Source organism: Dendrobates tinctorius, unplaced genomic scaffold (assembly GCF_039654945.1).
Source record: "Dendrobates tinctorius isolate UK_male_01 unplaced genomic scaffold, ASM3965494v1 ptg000067l, whole genome shotgun sequence".
Lineage (NCBI taxonomy): Eukaryota > Metazoa > Chordata > Amphibia > Anura > Dendrobatidae > Dendrobates > Dendrobates tinctorius.
Genome location: NW_027361735.1, coordinates 6,814,037 through 6,830,768, shown reverse-complemented (window position 1 = coordinate 6,830,768; position 16,732 = coordinate 6,814,037). Strand labels below are relative to the sequence as shown.

The 16,732-nt window shown below is 42.4% G+C and overlaps 1 long non-coding RNA gene across 1 annotated transcript in view; it reads left to right on the top strand.

Annotated features, from left to right (window-relative positions):
- The window catches only part of LOC141095141 (uncharacterized), a 30,278-nt gene extending 13,900 nt beyond the window's left edge, over positions 1-16,378 (top strand). The window contains exons 3-4 of the long non-coding RNA XR_012233319.1: positions 14,863-15,418; positions 15,891-16,378. This is a non-coding gene — a long non-coding RNA (uncharacterized lncRNA). The remainder of the gene's footprint in view (positions 1-14,862; positions 15,419-15,890) is intronic.
- Positions 16,379-16,732: the final 354 nt, after the last annotated feature.

The window sequence follows — 16,732 nt, the reverse complement described above, 5'->3', positions numbered from 1 at the left end:
GCGACAGAGCAATTACCAGAAGTAAGTGCATAGAAGTCCTACCAGGACTAACTGGCTACTGGAACGCTAGCACTATGTGGGTTTAGTGGATCCCTGCTTACCCAGCACTTTGTCATTTTTTTCAACAGTGGATATCGTCCCTGCACTGGCTCTAAATAAAGCCAACAAAGACCATTATAGAGAGTCAATCAGGATTTACACCTGGGTAGCATAACAAATCTAGCACAAGTAAGTGCATATGTACCCCAGGAACTGGGACTGAATATCAAGGTTGTGGTCACTGTTAGTAATTGAAATTCTCTTCATATTTAGTATTGTATCAATTGATCCACCATAAAGGGAACACCCCGAAGAGAATATAAACGTCAAGATACAACCAGTGAGTATGGTGGACATGCGAGGAGTGGTGTGACCTTTTGTATGTTTTATTGGTACCTTAATATATCATTGTTCCAATAGCATCAGCAGCTATCAAAAACGAGATCACTACCTTCAGATAACCTGCAAACTACTTACCATGTAGACATCTCAACTTACACAGAATATTCTGCATCAACTTTATTTTTAAGTAAGTACGTATAACTGCTGTTAAGTATTTATTTCCCCCTTTTTTCTTTTTTTTGAACCCTGATTGAATATATTATATGATTTGATAAGTTTGTCATTTTTTGTTAGTGGTGTTTGGTACTTACCTGCAGTAGTCCGGCATGTATTGTTTTCACAAGCATGTCAGCAATCACACATTTTTGTTGATTCGGACACTCCTTGGAACATACACTTAGATGTGTGCTTCATATCTTGGCTATATTTGTAGCCGATTGCTGCTGCTGTCCTCTAGTTTAGGGATATGGTATTGTGGATGCATGTGTTTGTGTCAGCATAATTCGCCTTAACATTATCTTTTTTTTTTTTTCTTTTTCCTTGGGATTATAACAACGCTGTGTGATGTTCGGCATCATTATTATTATTATTTCTGCCTTTTGGCGAAAATATATTATATACATGATCCTGAATGGGGACGGGGTTTTAAACTCTGTAAAATATTTTTCATTTTTGTATTTTATTAGCAGGTTTGGTACCCTTAGTTGGATATCACACAAGAGCGGGAGCCTGCGTGCGACCCCTACCACTTATTGCCTCAGCTATTTATTTAGCTATACTATATAGGTACGGCATCGATGAAGTTTGGGAGATCTTGCCTCTGTATTGAATGCCGGCCTCCTTCTTAATACAGCGGTCTCTGTGATAGTGTTTGTATACCAAGTATGTGTCCCAACACAAACTGTGGGAATCTGTGTGTGATGTTTTTCTATCGCCATGACTACCCGCTTATTTGGTCTGTGCATGTACGGGATTCGCAAGTCTCACGAGACTTTGCTCTGTCCTAAGCGCTCTTCCATTACCTTATTCTCTTAACACAGCATCGGCCGCGACAGCGCCTGCGTACTAAACCTATGCGCTGATACAGCCAGTGTTTCCGGGGCTCTGACCCCTCTGCGTCATCATTGTGCCTCTATGACTCTGCACGCCACAAACTGCCACCTGGTAATGATTTATTCATGATTTATTTGGTTTAAATAGCTGCACGGTTAAGCACCAGCAATACTCACCTTGAGAAAGACACTTTAGGTGTCGGAACGCGTGGGTCTCTGTATCCCGCTTTGGCTGCAGGCACTGCTCTCAGACGATGGGGCGACTTTGACTGGACCTCTGACTGATTGCTCCATGGTGAAGTATTGCACTCCCTATTGAGGTGCGCATTATTTTTGCACACTATTGGTTACCTTTCTGGAGCGTTAGCTGACCTTTGGGTCAGGATTTGAGTTGTGAGGGTTTATTACTGTTACCCTTGTCAGTGTATTCCTTTTACCAGGTATTTACCAAACACTGCAGGGCTTCTTCTTTACAGGGACTATTCATGTTTATTCCCTGTCTCTTTCTACTCACACATTGTATTTAATCATTGGAGGTTCCAGCAATATAGTTCAGTTATTTTATACTATCTTAACTGTATCTTAACAGCGGTTTACATTCTGTCTAGATTGTTTTAATTGTTTTTAATTTGTGGTGTCTTGTGGTGCTTTTGTGCAATTAATAAAGTTTATATAATTTTCCAATTAGATGTTTCAGGCGTGGTGATCCCACATATATGCATAGTCTTTTCTCTTTTGTCCACATGCTGTATTATGGCCCCACATTAGCTCCCACACTATTTAATGGCTCAAACATAAGCTACCATAATGCATCATGGCCCCAATATTAGCTCCCATGTTGTGTAATGGCCACACATTAGCTATCTCGATGTATAATGGCCCACATACAGTTGTGGCCAAAAGTATTGACACCCCTGCAATTCTGTCAGATAATACTCAGTTTCTTCCTGAAAATGATTGCAAACACAAATTCTTTGGTATTATTATCTTCATTAAATTTGTCTTAAATGAAAAAACACAAAAGAGAATGAAGCAAAAAGCAAAACATTGATCATTTCACACAAAACTCCAAAAATGGGCCAGACAAAAGTATTGGCACCCTCAGCCTAATACTTGGTTGCACAACCTTTAGCCAAAATAACTGCAACCAACCGCTTCCGGTAACCATCAATGAGTTTCGTACAATGCTCTGCTGGAATTTTAGACCATTCTTCTTTGGCAAACTGCTCCAGGTCCCTGATATTTGAAGGGTGCCTTCTCCAAACTGCCATTTTTAGATCTCTCCAAAGGTGTTCTATGGGATTCAGGTCTGGACTCATTGCTGGCCACCTTAGAAGTCTCCAGTGCTTTCTCTCAAACCATTTTCTAGTTCTTTTTGAAGTGTGTTTTGGGTCATTGTCCTGCTGGAAGACCCATGACCTCTGAGGGAGACCCATCTTTCTCACACTGGGCCCTACATTATGCTGAAAATTTGTTGGTAGTCTTCTGACTTCATATGCCATGCACACGGTCAAGCATTCCAGTGCCAGTGCACTGGACCACAGACCGCCGCAAACGACACGCGTTTCGCTCACTCTTTATCAAGGTGCGGACCTTGAAAAAGAGTGAGTGAAACGCGCGTCGGTTGCGGCGGTCTGTGGTCCTGTGCAGCTCTACTATGGGTAAGCACTTTGCTTGAGCACTTTTTCACACCTCTGATTATTTTCTATATATCTATATAATGACCTCTATTGTGAGGAGGTGTGAGCCTGTTATTCCCCATATGTTGTCTGCATTTTATGCAAATTTGCTCTAATCTTATTATTATCTGACCTCAGCCAGGATTGCCTGATCTTTGTACTGTATTGTAATTTGTGTACTCATTGCTATTGTCATTTTAAACTATTATAATAAATTTCAATAATTTTATAATCATGGACCTTTTACTCCTGTGTTATTCTCTTGGTTTTTAATCATATTTGGAAGTGTCCTGTAGGGAGCATTACTGATTTCCCACTATGATTGTATTTGTGGGTGGCTTCCCTCCTTATTCGCTTTTGCTTTTTTCTGTTTGCTTTCAAATGTATGAGGGTACCCATACTTTATGATGCACCCACAGTTACACTAAAAATTTTGATGAAAAGAAAAAAAAATCACATACCCTCCTAGTCCACAATCCTGACGGCAAAGCATGGGTCGACCAGTTTGTCAGTGTCAGCTCACACATGGGACATGATAAACAAATAAAGCTGCACTCTGTAATGCTATAGCATGCAAACATGAAATATATGAAATTCAAATTGCATTACTGCACTAGAAAGTAGGTTAAAATGAAGATATTAAGTGTGATGCTGAGTCATTTCTCATGGACAAACCGTGAGTCTGGATAGTCAAGGAGTCCATGGTCAAAAGGCAGGAGGGTACATCATAAAAAGAAGAAAAAGACAAACGCGTAGTCAGCTCACAGTCCGAGGTCATAATACCAGGAAGATAGTGGATCAGAGCAAAATTATTAAATCGACAAATGGTTGGAACGAGGTTCAAGGTAAGGCAACGATAGATCAATGAGCAAAATACAAGGCACAGAGTAACAAACCATACTTAGCTGAAGCTACAGCTGACAACTCTCTGGGACTGCCAGCTCAGTTAAATAGCTGAGAAATTATGGAAATTCAGACCACCTGACAAGAGCTCAGCAATTTCTAGTCTCAGATTGGACGGCCGAGCTGTCATGCCCCTGTACCAGACTGGACAACTGAGGTGTCAATCACTGCATAGGCAGCTCAGCACTGAGGGGTGGAATCAATACAGTACCCCCTCTTCTATGGGGGCCACGGGACCCCTAGGTATCCCAGGAAACTTCTGAAGGAAGTGTAAGGGGGTGAAGCACAAGAAGAATCAGAAGGGGGTTACCTCCTCTGCTCCGTGTCCTGAACCACATAGCTGGGCAGCAAGGTTGCAGGGGGGGAAGACTTTTAGACCTGGACTGAACAAATCAGGTGACTGTTAGAAGCAGTGGGGAAGGTGAAGGGGCGCTGTATAGGAAGCATTGCAGGCTAAGAGCACGAAAGCTGAGCACGTGTGGGTCAGAGCAGTGTGTGCAGCAGACAGAGCAGGTTGCAGCCTCGCGCACCAGAAGAGAGAGAACTCCCGGTCAGAGGGTTAAGACAGGAGGACGTGACTTAGATACTGCCATCTGTGAGTACGTGAACGCAGATTCCCCATTGACTAGAGGAGCACATCATCCAGACCGTGCAAAGACAGTGACCCGTGTACGCAGCCCCGTGGCCCATTGTGGCAGGACAGTGCCCCTGATCCTGGCTGAGAAACTTAACAAAGTGCGGAACATCACCAGCTTTGACCACTGAAGCCCCGGTTACTTGCTGACAGAGACTACAGAGTTAACAGAGACCACAGAGACTACAAGTGCCACTGTGGCAGGTGCCTACGTTGGAGAAGATGACCCAGACTGATAAGTTGCAAGAACACTTGTTAATTACTGCTGTTCTGCTTGACTGTTTGATAACTCTGTCTAGTTTTTGTTTAGCGTTAAATCATTAATACCTTGTCAGTTTAACCCCCACTATTTTCTCCCTGCGAGGAGAATCTGACCCCTGTAAATAAACCCTTTAACTTTTGGTCTGTCTCTGTTCCGTGGTGAAATACTCAGCACCTGCACGTTATTACAGAAGGCTCTGACTAACCACTCGGGTCTTCACATCTTGAGTTAGGATTCAGGATCTTTCCTCAGGTCCATATCCCCTCCAGTCAATTCGGTACTGGTGGGAATTTCTGATCCTACGAGAGTCAACAGTTCTCTGCACCTCATATTCTCAATTGCCAATAACAGCAACTCGAGGAGGCAGGGATAAGGGTGACACCACCGTGGGGACAAATTCCTTCAACAGGGATTTATGGTAGACATTAGGGATGCAGAGATGGATGAAGCTTCAACCTAATGGCCAACGGGTTGATCAGTTCCAGAATTTCATAGGGACCAATGAACTTTGGACCCAACTTCGCAGATGGTACCTTAAGTTTGTTGCTTTTGGATGACAGCCAAACCATATCCCCAAACTTAAAAACGGGACTCACTGAAAGTTTTCTATCAGCCTTCCATTTTTGGCAAATCTGAGCGGTCCCAACATTCTCTCTACCCCAGGAAATTCAGAATTAATCCTAGAAAACTCCCCAAAATGGGAATGAAAGCCATAATTACAGAAAAATGGCGAGGTTCCTGTAGACTGATTTACCCTATTGTTAAAGGCAAACTCAGTGAGCAGTAAAAATGAAGACTAGTCCTCCTGCCAAGCTGCCACAAAGCACCTTAAAATTTGTTGCAAAGACTGATTTGTCCTCTCAATCTGATTGTTGGTTTTAGGGTGGTAAACAGATGAAAATGACAAGTCAATTCCAAGTTTACTACAAAAAGCTCTCCAGAATTTAGAGACAAATTACACTCCCCAATCAGACATAATGTTAAGAGTAGGGATGAGCAAATCTTTCAGGGTGTGTGCACACACTGCGGATTTTTCCGTGTGGATTTTGCAAAATCCGCAGGTAAATCCGAAGGTCAAAAGACCTGCGGTTTATCAGTGGATTAACCTGCGGTTTTCCCCTGTGGTTTGACAATTCTACAATGGAGCAGGTGTGAAACCACTGCGGATTCCGCACAAAGAGGTGACATGCTGCGGTTCTGAAACCGTAGCAAATCCACGCGTAAAAATCTGCACCGTGTGCACTGCGGTTTTTGTTTTCCATAGAATATAAAGGTACTGTACACCGCAGCAAAAACTGCTGCAGATCCGCAAGGCCAAAACCACTGCAGATCCGCAGCAGAATCCGCAGCGTGTACACACACCCTCAAGGTTCGTCTGGATTGGCGAATGTCCCGATGTTTGCCAAATAGTTTGCCACATTTTAGAGTCTAAATAGTTTGTGCTAATGATGTGGTCCACTCAGCAGTATACATTTCAGCATCTAAATCCTTTGTGATAATTGTGTTGTTCATCCAGGAGTCGACATTTTAGGATCTATGTCTTTTGTGCTATTTCTGTAGTCCAGCCACACAATCTCAGCAAATAAATACAGATTGTTAATTTACTGACAAGTGACTGACAGATGTTGGCATAGGATTGTGAAACAGATGATTAAAACAGAGGAAAGGTACATCCCACATGATTGGGAAAAAGTGACGTCGTGGTGGAAGGAGGAATAGGTTTGGTGTTCGATGTGTACATAGGGTGAGTAGTAGAGTTGAGCGACTTTGGTCGGATCGGGTTTCTTGAAACAAAATTTGTTTCAGATGAAACTGGTCCGACTAGGGCAAAAAAAGTGTGAAGTCCGAAATCCGACCCCAATGCAAGTCAATGGGGAATAAAAGTCGGCATTGAGTGGATGAATGTCATCTGCTCAATGCCGACTTTTATTTCTCATTGACTTGCATTGGGGTCACGAAACTCCGACTTTTTTTGCCCTAGTCGGACCAGTTTCATCTGAAACAAATTTTGTTTCATGAAACCCGATCCGACCAAAGTCGCTCAACTCTAGTGAGTAGTAATGTTACTGAAAGCTCTACTGAGCAAACAATGGCTCATCCAAAGACAACTGACAAGATCTGCTACTGGACAGGCTACTTGACTTCCTTTCTTTGGCAGCAGCACAGCAGTACGCCAGTGAATGGAAAGCATAGTACCCCATGTAACCTTACAATGTGAGAAATAAACAACCTGGAGAGTGTCTTTAGGTTAGGTAATCCTGAGAAAGGAAGAAAATGAGCTTGTTTGCTGAATCGATCAACAACCACCCAAATAGTAGTTTTCCCACCAGACAGAGGCAAATCCATGATGAAATCCATGGACAGGTGAGTCCATGGTCATTTTGGAATTGACGATAGAGCCAATTCCCCGGCCGTGTGGCTACAACTGATTTTAGCACATGCATAGACTTCACAAGTAGATTCAAGATCTTAAGTATCATTATACATGGATGGCCACCAAAAAAGTCAAACAATAGCTTTCAGTGTAGCAGTAACCCCAAGATGACCACTCAAGACAGAATCATGAAATTTCTGTAACAGACACAATCTTGGGTATACAGGCACAAAAAATTTGGATCCTGGAGTAGCAGAAGGAGTCTGGACTGGACTGGATTTTATGGATCTCCTCTTCCAACTCTGAGGTTGCCATAGAAACCACAATACCCTGAGGAATAATGCAGGATGGAGGTTCAGGAGGAGAAAGTGAATCGAGACTGCATGATATCGCATCGGCTTTCACATTCTTAGAACCTAGTATAAATGTGATAGAGAACTTAAACCTAGAGAAAAATGATATGGCCTGTGTGGGGGCTAATCATTTAGCTGATTCTATGTAACCTAAATTTTTTTATCAGTGACCACAGAAACTTGATGAACCACCCTTCAAAAAATGTTTCCATTCCTCAAAGGCCAATTTAATACCAAGTAACTCATGATTTCCAATATCATTGTAACACTGCTGCTCATGCATGGTGTTCCCTTCCCCTCCATGCAGGGATGCTAGCCTACTCACCACCCCAATCCCTCAGAGTGGTTATTGACATTCTCCTGCTTCCTGGTCTGTGTGTGCGCCACAGTCAGGCGGTGCATCTAGTGTTCTCATGCCCATGCTTCCCTGTTCATAAAAGGGCTGCGCACGCATTATGCTAAATGCTCTCAGCTTGTTGCTGAGAGGCATTTAGCATAAATAGTACACCTGCAAGATGGCTCCCAGTCAATAGCTGCCAATGCCTGAACATCATCCCCTTGTCCTGGAGCTGCCAGGGACTGAACCTTGTCCCCTGGTCCTGGAGCGGCCAGTGCCTGAACCTTGTCCTTTGGTTCTGAAGCAGCCAGTGCCTGAACATTATTTTTGAGGAAGGTGCAGGCCATAATTGATTGGGTTCAACCTTGTGACCTTAATGCTTTGCAACAGTTCCTGAGCAGAAAAAACACATTTCTCTAATTTCGCTAACAAGGAGTTCTCGCTCACAACCTTTGTAATACCACACAGACATGTTCCTAGTGATAGTCAAAATCAAGAAAATTAGAATATCATCCAGGTAAATCACAACAAATCTTCCAATGCAATCAGAGAAAATATCATTTAAAAAATTTAAATTTAAATTTAAAAACAGCAGATGCATTGGATAAGTCAAATGGCATAATAAGATTTTTAAATAGCTCCTCAGACCTTAAGAACACTGTTTTCCAATCATCACCCTTCTGGATGTGTATCAAATTTTATGCCCCTCTAAGGCTGGTTTCACACATGCGTTTTTTTTCCTATTCTTAACATGGGTGCGCATACACATGCGTTTGTACGCGTATGCGTTTTTTTGTAGTGTGCGCTCAGGCGCACAAAATGCACTTTGCTTTTTGAGCGTCCGACTTGCCCACAAAAAACGCATACGCACGCAATGCGTTTTTTTTTCACCCAACCACCCATTATAGTCTATGGGTGCGCTGACATGCGCATGGTTTTTTGACAGCGCCGGATCGGTTTTTGGAACCGCGCATGCCCAGACACTGCGAGTTTAACCCTAGAAGTGGCGAATGAAGGGGAAAAAAAATCTCTCTCTCACTCTCTCTCTCTCGTCCCCCGGATCAGATCATACCTTTGTGCGAGTGTGTTGCTCCTTTAAATCTGAGGTACACCGTATCCAGCCACACAGAAGCATCCAGTGTCAGCGCTACATGACTGATCCGCTGCTACGGCTTTTCACCACACGACGCCGGAGTACAAAAGCCGGATGTGGGAAAGTAGCCTAAGACCCTTGGAGCAGAGCAATGTGCTCGCGCTGCTTCGAGGGTCTCCTCCGTGCAGGCCCCCGGATCCAATGTGGACGCGGGGGCCTTCGGGGTCGAGCAGGGAGGCGGCTTCCTCAGTGCCTGCTGAGAGCAGGAACTGAGAAAGCCTGTGCAGCGCCTGTCAGATTGCTGATCTGACACAGTGCTATGCAAAGTGTCAGATCAGCGATCTGACATTTTATAGTAATGTCAACCCCTGGGAGAATATAATAAAGTGATAAAAAAAATCATGTGTAAAAATAATAAAAAAACCCTAAATTAAAAAAATCCCTAAATCTTTTTTCTGTAATAAAAAATATATACTGTATATACATATTTAGTATCGCTGCGTCCATAACAACCCACCCTATAAGACTGTCCCACTAGTTAACCCCTTTAGTGAACCCCTAAAAAAAAAAATAAGGCAAAAAATAATGCTTTATCTTCATACCGCCAAGCAAAAAGTGCAATAACGAGGGATCAAAAAGACAGATATAAATAAACATGGTACCGCTGAAAATGTCATTTTGTTCCGCAAAAAATGAGCTGCCATACAGTGCTATCATCAAAAAACAAAAAAGTTATAGCTCGCAGAATAAAGTGATTCAAAAATAATTATTTTTTATATAAAATTGTTTTTATTGTATAAAAGTGCCAAAACATAAAAAAAGATATAAATGGGGTATCGATGTAATCGTACGGACCCGAATAATAAAACTGCTTTATCAATTTTACCACACGCGGAACGGTGTAAACATCCACCCCAAAAGAAATTCATGACTTGCTGTTTTTTGTTCATTCTGCCTCCCAAAAATCGGAATAAAAAGCAATCAAAAAATTTCACATGCTAGAAAATGGTACCAATAAAAACGTCAACTCGTCCCGCAAAAAATAAGTCATCACTTGACTCTGTGGGTCAAAATATGGAAAAATTATAGCTCTCAAAATGTGGTGATGCAAAAAACTATTTTTACAATAAAAAGCTTCTTTTAGCGTGTGACAGGTGACAAACATAAAAACCCGCTATACGTAAATAGTAAATCAAACCCCACTTTATCACCCCCTAAGTTAGGGAAAAATAACAAAATTTAAAAAAATGTATTTATTTTCATTTTCCCATTAGGGTTAGGGTTAGGGCTAGGGTTAGGGGTGTGTTAGGGTTAGGGCTAGGGTTAGGGTTGGGATTAGGGTTAGGGCTTGTGTTAGGGCTTGGGTTAGGGTTAAGGGTGTGTTGGGGTTTGGGTTAAGGCTAGGGTTAGCGCTAGGGTTAGGGTTGGGATTAGAGTTAGGGGTGTGTTAGGGTTAGGGCTAGGGTTAGGATTGGGATAAGGGTTAGGGGTGTGTTAGTGTTGGGGCTAGGGTTAGGGCTAGGGTTAAGGGTGTGTTCGGCTTAGGGTTGGAGTTAGAATTGTGGGGTTTCCACTGTTTAGGCACCTCAGGGGCTCTCCAAACGCGACATGGCATCTGATCTCATTTCCAGCCAATTCTGCATTGAAAAAGTCAAACAGTGCTCCTTCCTTTCCAAGCTCAGCCATGCACCCAAACAGTGGTTTACCCCCACATATAGGGTACCAGCCTACTCAGGACAAATTGCACAACAACTTTTCGACTTCAATTTCTCCTGTTACCCTTTGGAAAATAAAAAATTGAGGGCAAAAATAACATTTTTGTGTGAAAAAATATGATTTTTTTATTTTTTGGCTCTACGTTATGAACTTATGTGAAGCACTTGGTGATTCAAAATGCTAACCACACATCTAGATAAGTTCGTTGGGTGGTCTAGTTTCCAAAATGGAGTCACTTGTGAGGGTTTTCCTCTGTTTAGGCACATCAGGGGCTCTCCAAACACGACATGACACCTGCAGACCATTCCATCAAAGTCTGCATTCCAAAACATCACTACTTCCCTTCTCAGTGACAATGTGTGCCCAAACAGTAGTTTTCTCCCACATATGGGGTATAGCATACTCAGGACAAATGGGACAACAAGTATTAGGGTCCAATTTTTCTTGTTACCTTTGGGAAAATAAAAAAATTTGGGACTAAAAGATCATGTTTGTGTAAAAAATATGATTTTTTTATTTTCATGCCCAGGCGTTATAAACTTCTGTGAACCACTTGGGGGTTCAGAGTGCTCACCACACATCTAGATAAGTTCCATGTGGGGTCTAGTTTCCAAAATGGGTTTACATGTGGGGGATTTCTACTGTTCAGGCATATAAGGGGCTCTCCAAATGCGACATGGCGCGCAATCTCAATTCCAGCTAATTTTGCATTGAAAAAGTCAAACGTCGTTCCTTCTCTTCCGAGCTTTGCCATGCGCCCAAACAGTGGTTTATCCCCACATATGGGTTATCAGCGTACTCAGGTCAAATTGCACAATAACTTTTGGGGTCCTGTTTATCTTGGGAAAATGAAATTGGGGTGAGAAGATAATTTTTGTGGAAAAACTATGATTTTTTAATTGTATGGCTGAACGTTGTAAACTTCTGTGAAGCCCTTGAGGGTTCAAAGTTCTCATCACACATCTAGATAAATTCCTTGGGGATATAGTTTCCAAAATGGGGTCACTTGTGGGGAGTTTCCACTGTTTAGGCACATCAGGGGCTCTCCAAATGCGATATGGCGCTCCTTCCCTTCTGAGCTCTGCCATGTGCAGAAACAGTGGTTCCCCCCACATATCAGGTATCAGTGTACTCAGGACAAATTGCACAATAACTTTTGCAGTCCAATTTCTCCTGTTACCCTTGGTAAAATAAAAAAAAGTTGGACCTGAAGTAATTTTTTTGTGAAAAAAAGTTAAATGTTCATTTTTTTAAGCATTCAAAAAATTCCTGTGAAGCACCTGAAGGGTTAATAAACTTCTTCAATGTGGTTTTGAGCACCTTGAGGGGTGCAGTTGTTAGAATGGTGTCACTTTTGGGTATTTTCTATCATATAGACTCCTCCTAAGTGATTTCAATTGTGATGTGGTAAAAATGAGAAATCGCTGGTCAACTTTTAACCCTTATGAACTTCCTAACTAAAAAAAATTTGGGTTCCAAAATTGTACTGACGTAAAATAAACATGTGGGAAATGTTACTTATCAAGTTTTTTGTGCGACATATCTCTGTGATTTAAGGGCAAGAAATTCAAAGTTGGAAAATCGCAAAATTTTCAAAATTTTCACCAAATTTCCATTTTCTTTCACAAATAAACATAAGTTATATGAATGAAATTTTTCCACTAACATGAAGTACAATATGTCACGAGAAAACATTGTTAGAATCACCGGGATCCAGAGTTATTACCTCATAAAGGGACAGTAGTCAGAATTGTAAAATTTGGCCGGGTCATTAACATGCAAATCACCCTTGGGGGCTAAGGCCTCTTTCACACTTCCGTTTTTGACAATCATTCAAGATCCGCCAATTTTGAAAAAAAACGGATCAGCCATTTTTCTTTGCGGATCCGTTTTTTTCCCCATTGACTTTCATTATTGGCGGATCCTGACTGATTGCCGTCCGTTGCATCCGTTTTTTTGAGGATCCAAATGTTAGTGTCCGTCAACATCCTCAAAGATTTCCAAACGGAGCTTGCAACGTTTTTTTGGCCGGCGGATCCTCCAGACACTGAATTAACCCCAAAATCTCTCTCTCTCTCTCTCTCCCCCCCCTCCTTCCCGGTGTGAAAGAGGCCTAAGGGGGCAGCGTGGAATCAGATTTGGTGAAGTTCGCAAAATATGCACCTCTTAAAGAATCAGGAACATTTGACAAGTGACGTGCGCCTCCGTGTACCTCACCAAAAATCTTTCTCCAGTTGGTGATTGGAGTAGTTTTTCTGGTAAAAAGAATGTCAGCACTCGAGAAGAATTAGACAAGTTGTGGCATTGCACCCCATGACATGCACCAGTCCTGGTCCAGCTGCAGTTATTTTGATTCAGCTGGGTAAAACTGGAGAGAAAACATCAAAAGTCACTATATTTTTGCTCAACTGGGTGATGCACAAAACGTGATTTTTTTCAAGTTTTTTACGCCAATTTTCTGGCATGAAAACTTTTATGAATCAGGACCACCTTCTATAATTAATGCATTTCAAAAAAACATATAACACGGGCCCTAGCGGCTTCTATGTTTCTGCATGTAGGTTTCATAGCTCACAGTCATGAGTAAAATTATAAAGAAATATGTTTTAAGCGAATGAAGGTTTTTTTTTTCACTCTGTTACAAAATTTCAATCATTAGTATCGTCAGTGGAAGCCAACCAATACTTGACACATCCAAAATAGAATGAGATGTGGCTATTTTTGACTTATAACATTACCAGGTATAATAAATCATGAAAATTAATGTTTGTCAAAAAAGCATGACAGAACCATGTTCTTGTTCAAACCCTTGGGACACCAGGAGAAGTAGGATGATAAATCCATTTTGCATCCCTGTATGAAAGTGGGAACATATGATCGATGGTTCCAAAACCTAAAATAGATCATCTTAACACAAAAGACCACCACTGCCTTCTTCCTTTATCTATTATGATAAGCACTTATTATAGAGAAACAATTTACCACCCCAAGTATGAAAATTAACTTTTTCCAACTAATTACCAAACCACATTACATTTTTCAAAAATAATAAAAATGTGTTAAAATTAAAACTATAATGAAATTATGTTACCCTATAAGAGATAGGCTAACCAAATGTAGCTGTTTTCGCAAATACTAGTGAAGACCTATATATTTTCATTCATCCATCAACATAATTTTATCCTACTTGATTACACCACAGTCCAAATTATTATGCAAATGCTATTTTTCTCTAATTTTCCTAAATGGTCAATGCAAATGAGTCAGTATAATGCTCAAATCATCAACTGTTAGAGGATAAATCAATGTTTTTTGGACAAACCTCCCAACAATATCAGTATTTCTTTTTTCAAATCTAAAAAAAAAAATCTAAATGCAGTGTTCCAAATTATTGTATTCAACAGAGTTTCCAAACATTTTATAGGTTGTAAAGAACTCAAAATGGTCTTTTGCTGAATTTGCAGCATTAAGAGGTTACAGTCACTGAAATCAAAAGCTTTTTTCAATCAAAAACATCTTAATAGGGCAAGTTACACGTTAAGGAGAACCTGTCACCAGGTTTGGCCTATATGAGATGCGGCCACCGCCTTTCAGGGCTGATATACACCGCAGCTTCTGCCGCCGCTGCCACAGCTCCCCCGGGTTGGGCTCCTGCCACCGCCGATCCATCCGCCTCTGCCACGGCTCCTCTTCTTGCAGCACCTTCGGCCTCCACGCCGCCTGGGGCTCTCCGGCACATCCGGTCCTCTCAGCCCGCCCCCACTGCTGGCGCCTGTCCATCAACTGTCCTGCGGCCGACCTCTGCTCCCTCACAGGTACGCAGGCGCACATCTGGGTATTCCCCCTAGGCTAGGCTCCCTATCCTGACCCCATGACACCGCTGCACTCTGACCCGGAAGTTTTGCAGCGTGCCCTATATCAGGCAGCCTCACCCTATGCTCTCTGCCTGACTATCATTTGTGGTTCACGTTTGATATCGGGTTCGTGCACTCCTGCATTCCTCCTGTCTCTGTGCTGTGTACCTTTCCTGCTCCTCCGCTAGTTTCCCTACTTGTGACCTTCCTGTGTTCCCTTCCAGGTCCAGTCCGTTCCTGTCCTCTCCTACCTGTTCCTGTGTCACTCCTAGTACCTGTTCCTGCCGTCCTCCGTTGCTGTCCACCTCCATCCCCATGGCTCCAGCAGTCGTCCCTGCGGTTGGCGCCATCTTCCATCTAGTCGCCAGTACGTTCCCTGCCTGCACCTCCTCCCTGCTGTTCCCAGGTATCAGTTTCCATGGCGTTAGTCTCCCCTTGGTCTTCCCCTAACGCTCCCAGTATAGGGGTGGTACACCTGGCCAGCTCGCCCAAGGGAGGTTCGTCATCGCAGTCCTGAGGGTTCAACTTCCGGAGGTCTCCAATCTCACACAGGCGCTGGGAAAGGTCACAGAGGCTCAGTGCCTGTGCACTGTAGGACTTTGCTCTGCCCTCAACAGGGCAGATAAGTACGCCTGTGCAGGAGCATAATGCTGAGCAGACTGTGTGGATGATGCATGGATGAGTCATCCACATGAACCAAGAAGGAGGATGGTGATTGTATGAAGATGGGAGGCGCAGGGTCAATAAGAGCGACACCCTTCAGACCGGACCACTCCGCAGGTGAGAATAATAAAAGTTATTTCTCAGTTCTTCTAGGTTCAGTTGGGGGCAGGTTCCCTTTAACATATGACCCCTTCTTTGATATCCCCTTCACAATTTATGCATCCATTGAACCTGTGAGCTTTTTTGTTGGATAGTTTTTGCTTGAATTTATTAGCAAGATGTCAGAATAGCCTCTCAGACCTGCTGGTTTGAGGTGAACTGCCTCCCTCCCTCATAAATAGTTTGATTGAGGATACCTCAAAGGTTCTCGATAGGGTTGAAGTCAAGGGAGGTTGGTGACTACACCATAAATTTCTCACCTGCTGTATCAGCAGCAGCCAATGGCTCAGAGGTATTCTTTGCATCATGAGATGGTGCATTATCATGCATGAAGATGATGTTTCTACAGATAGTATGTTTCTACTTTTTGTACAATGGAAGAAAGAGATGAGAGTCCAAAACTCTAAATTCTTCCATTTCACTCCTTCAGGGATCTCTTTGCTGATGTTGCAGCATGGTTGAGATAGGACATGGTGGACGTTTGCCAAACATCCACAACTCCATCCATCTGAATCATCCAGGGTTGCACAGTTCTCATCTGTAAACAGGACTGTATTAAAATTAGTTTCCATGCATGTTTGGATCTATTGCAACCATTTCTGATTGTAATCACTGTATATGGGTCGCAGAATAGTAGGTGTATGCACAACTGCAAGACTCTGGAGGATTATACACTTTGAGGTTTTCAGGACTTCAGAGGCAGCTGCTCTCCTAATCTAATGAATTTGTCTGGCAGAAACCATCCTCATTATGCTTCTATCTACACAAACCCATCCATTCTTTCTCTGCCACAAATCTCTTCACAGTGAGAGGCGGTGGTAGGTTAGCTGAAGACGATGAGTCAACAAGGGAATTGCATGATATTGTTTGTTATTTTATATATATTTATGTGTAATAAAAGTTGATGTTTTATTCCTATTTTTGTTTCAGTTCTCCCTTAGGCTTTGCCTGAAGGCCGTCCCTGGGAATGCAGTAGGTCTGTCCACTTTGGGAACCATACTAGGAATATGAATATATCTTTCACTACACAGATTATTAGATCGTTAACAGTGTAGGTGTCACGGGGTCCTTCTCCGATACCACACAATCAACAGAGCGAGGGAAGTGTGAACAATCGCAAGACCTTTATTATAGGCAAAACTAAAAGGTCCATAAACAATTCACCACACTGAGGATACAATAGTCCAGAACACGAATGCAGTTCAGTAACAGGATGAATGTCCAAGGAGATGAGAGTCCAATAATCCAGCAGACAGAGGATAAAATGGGTCC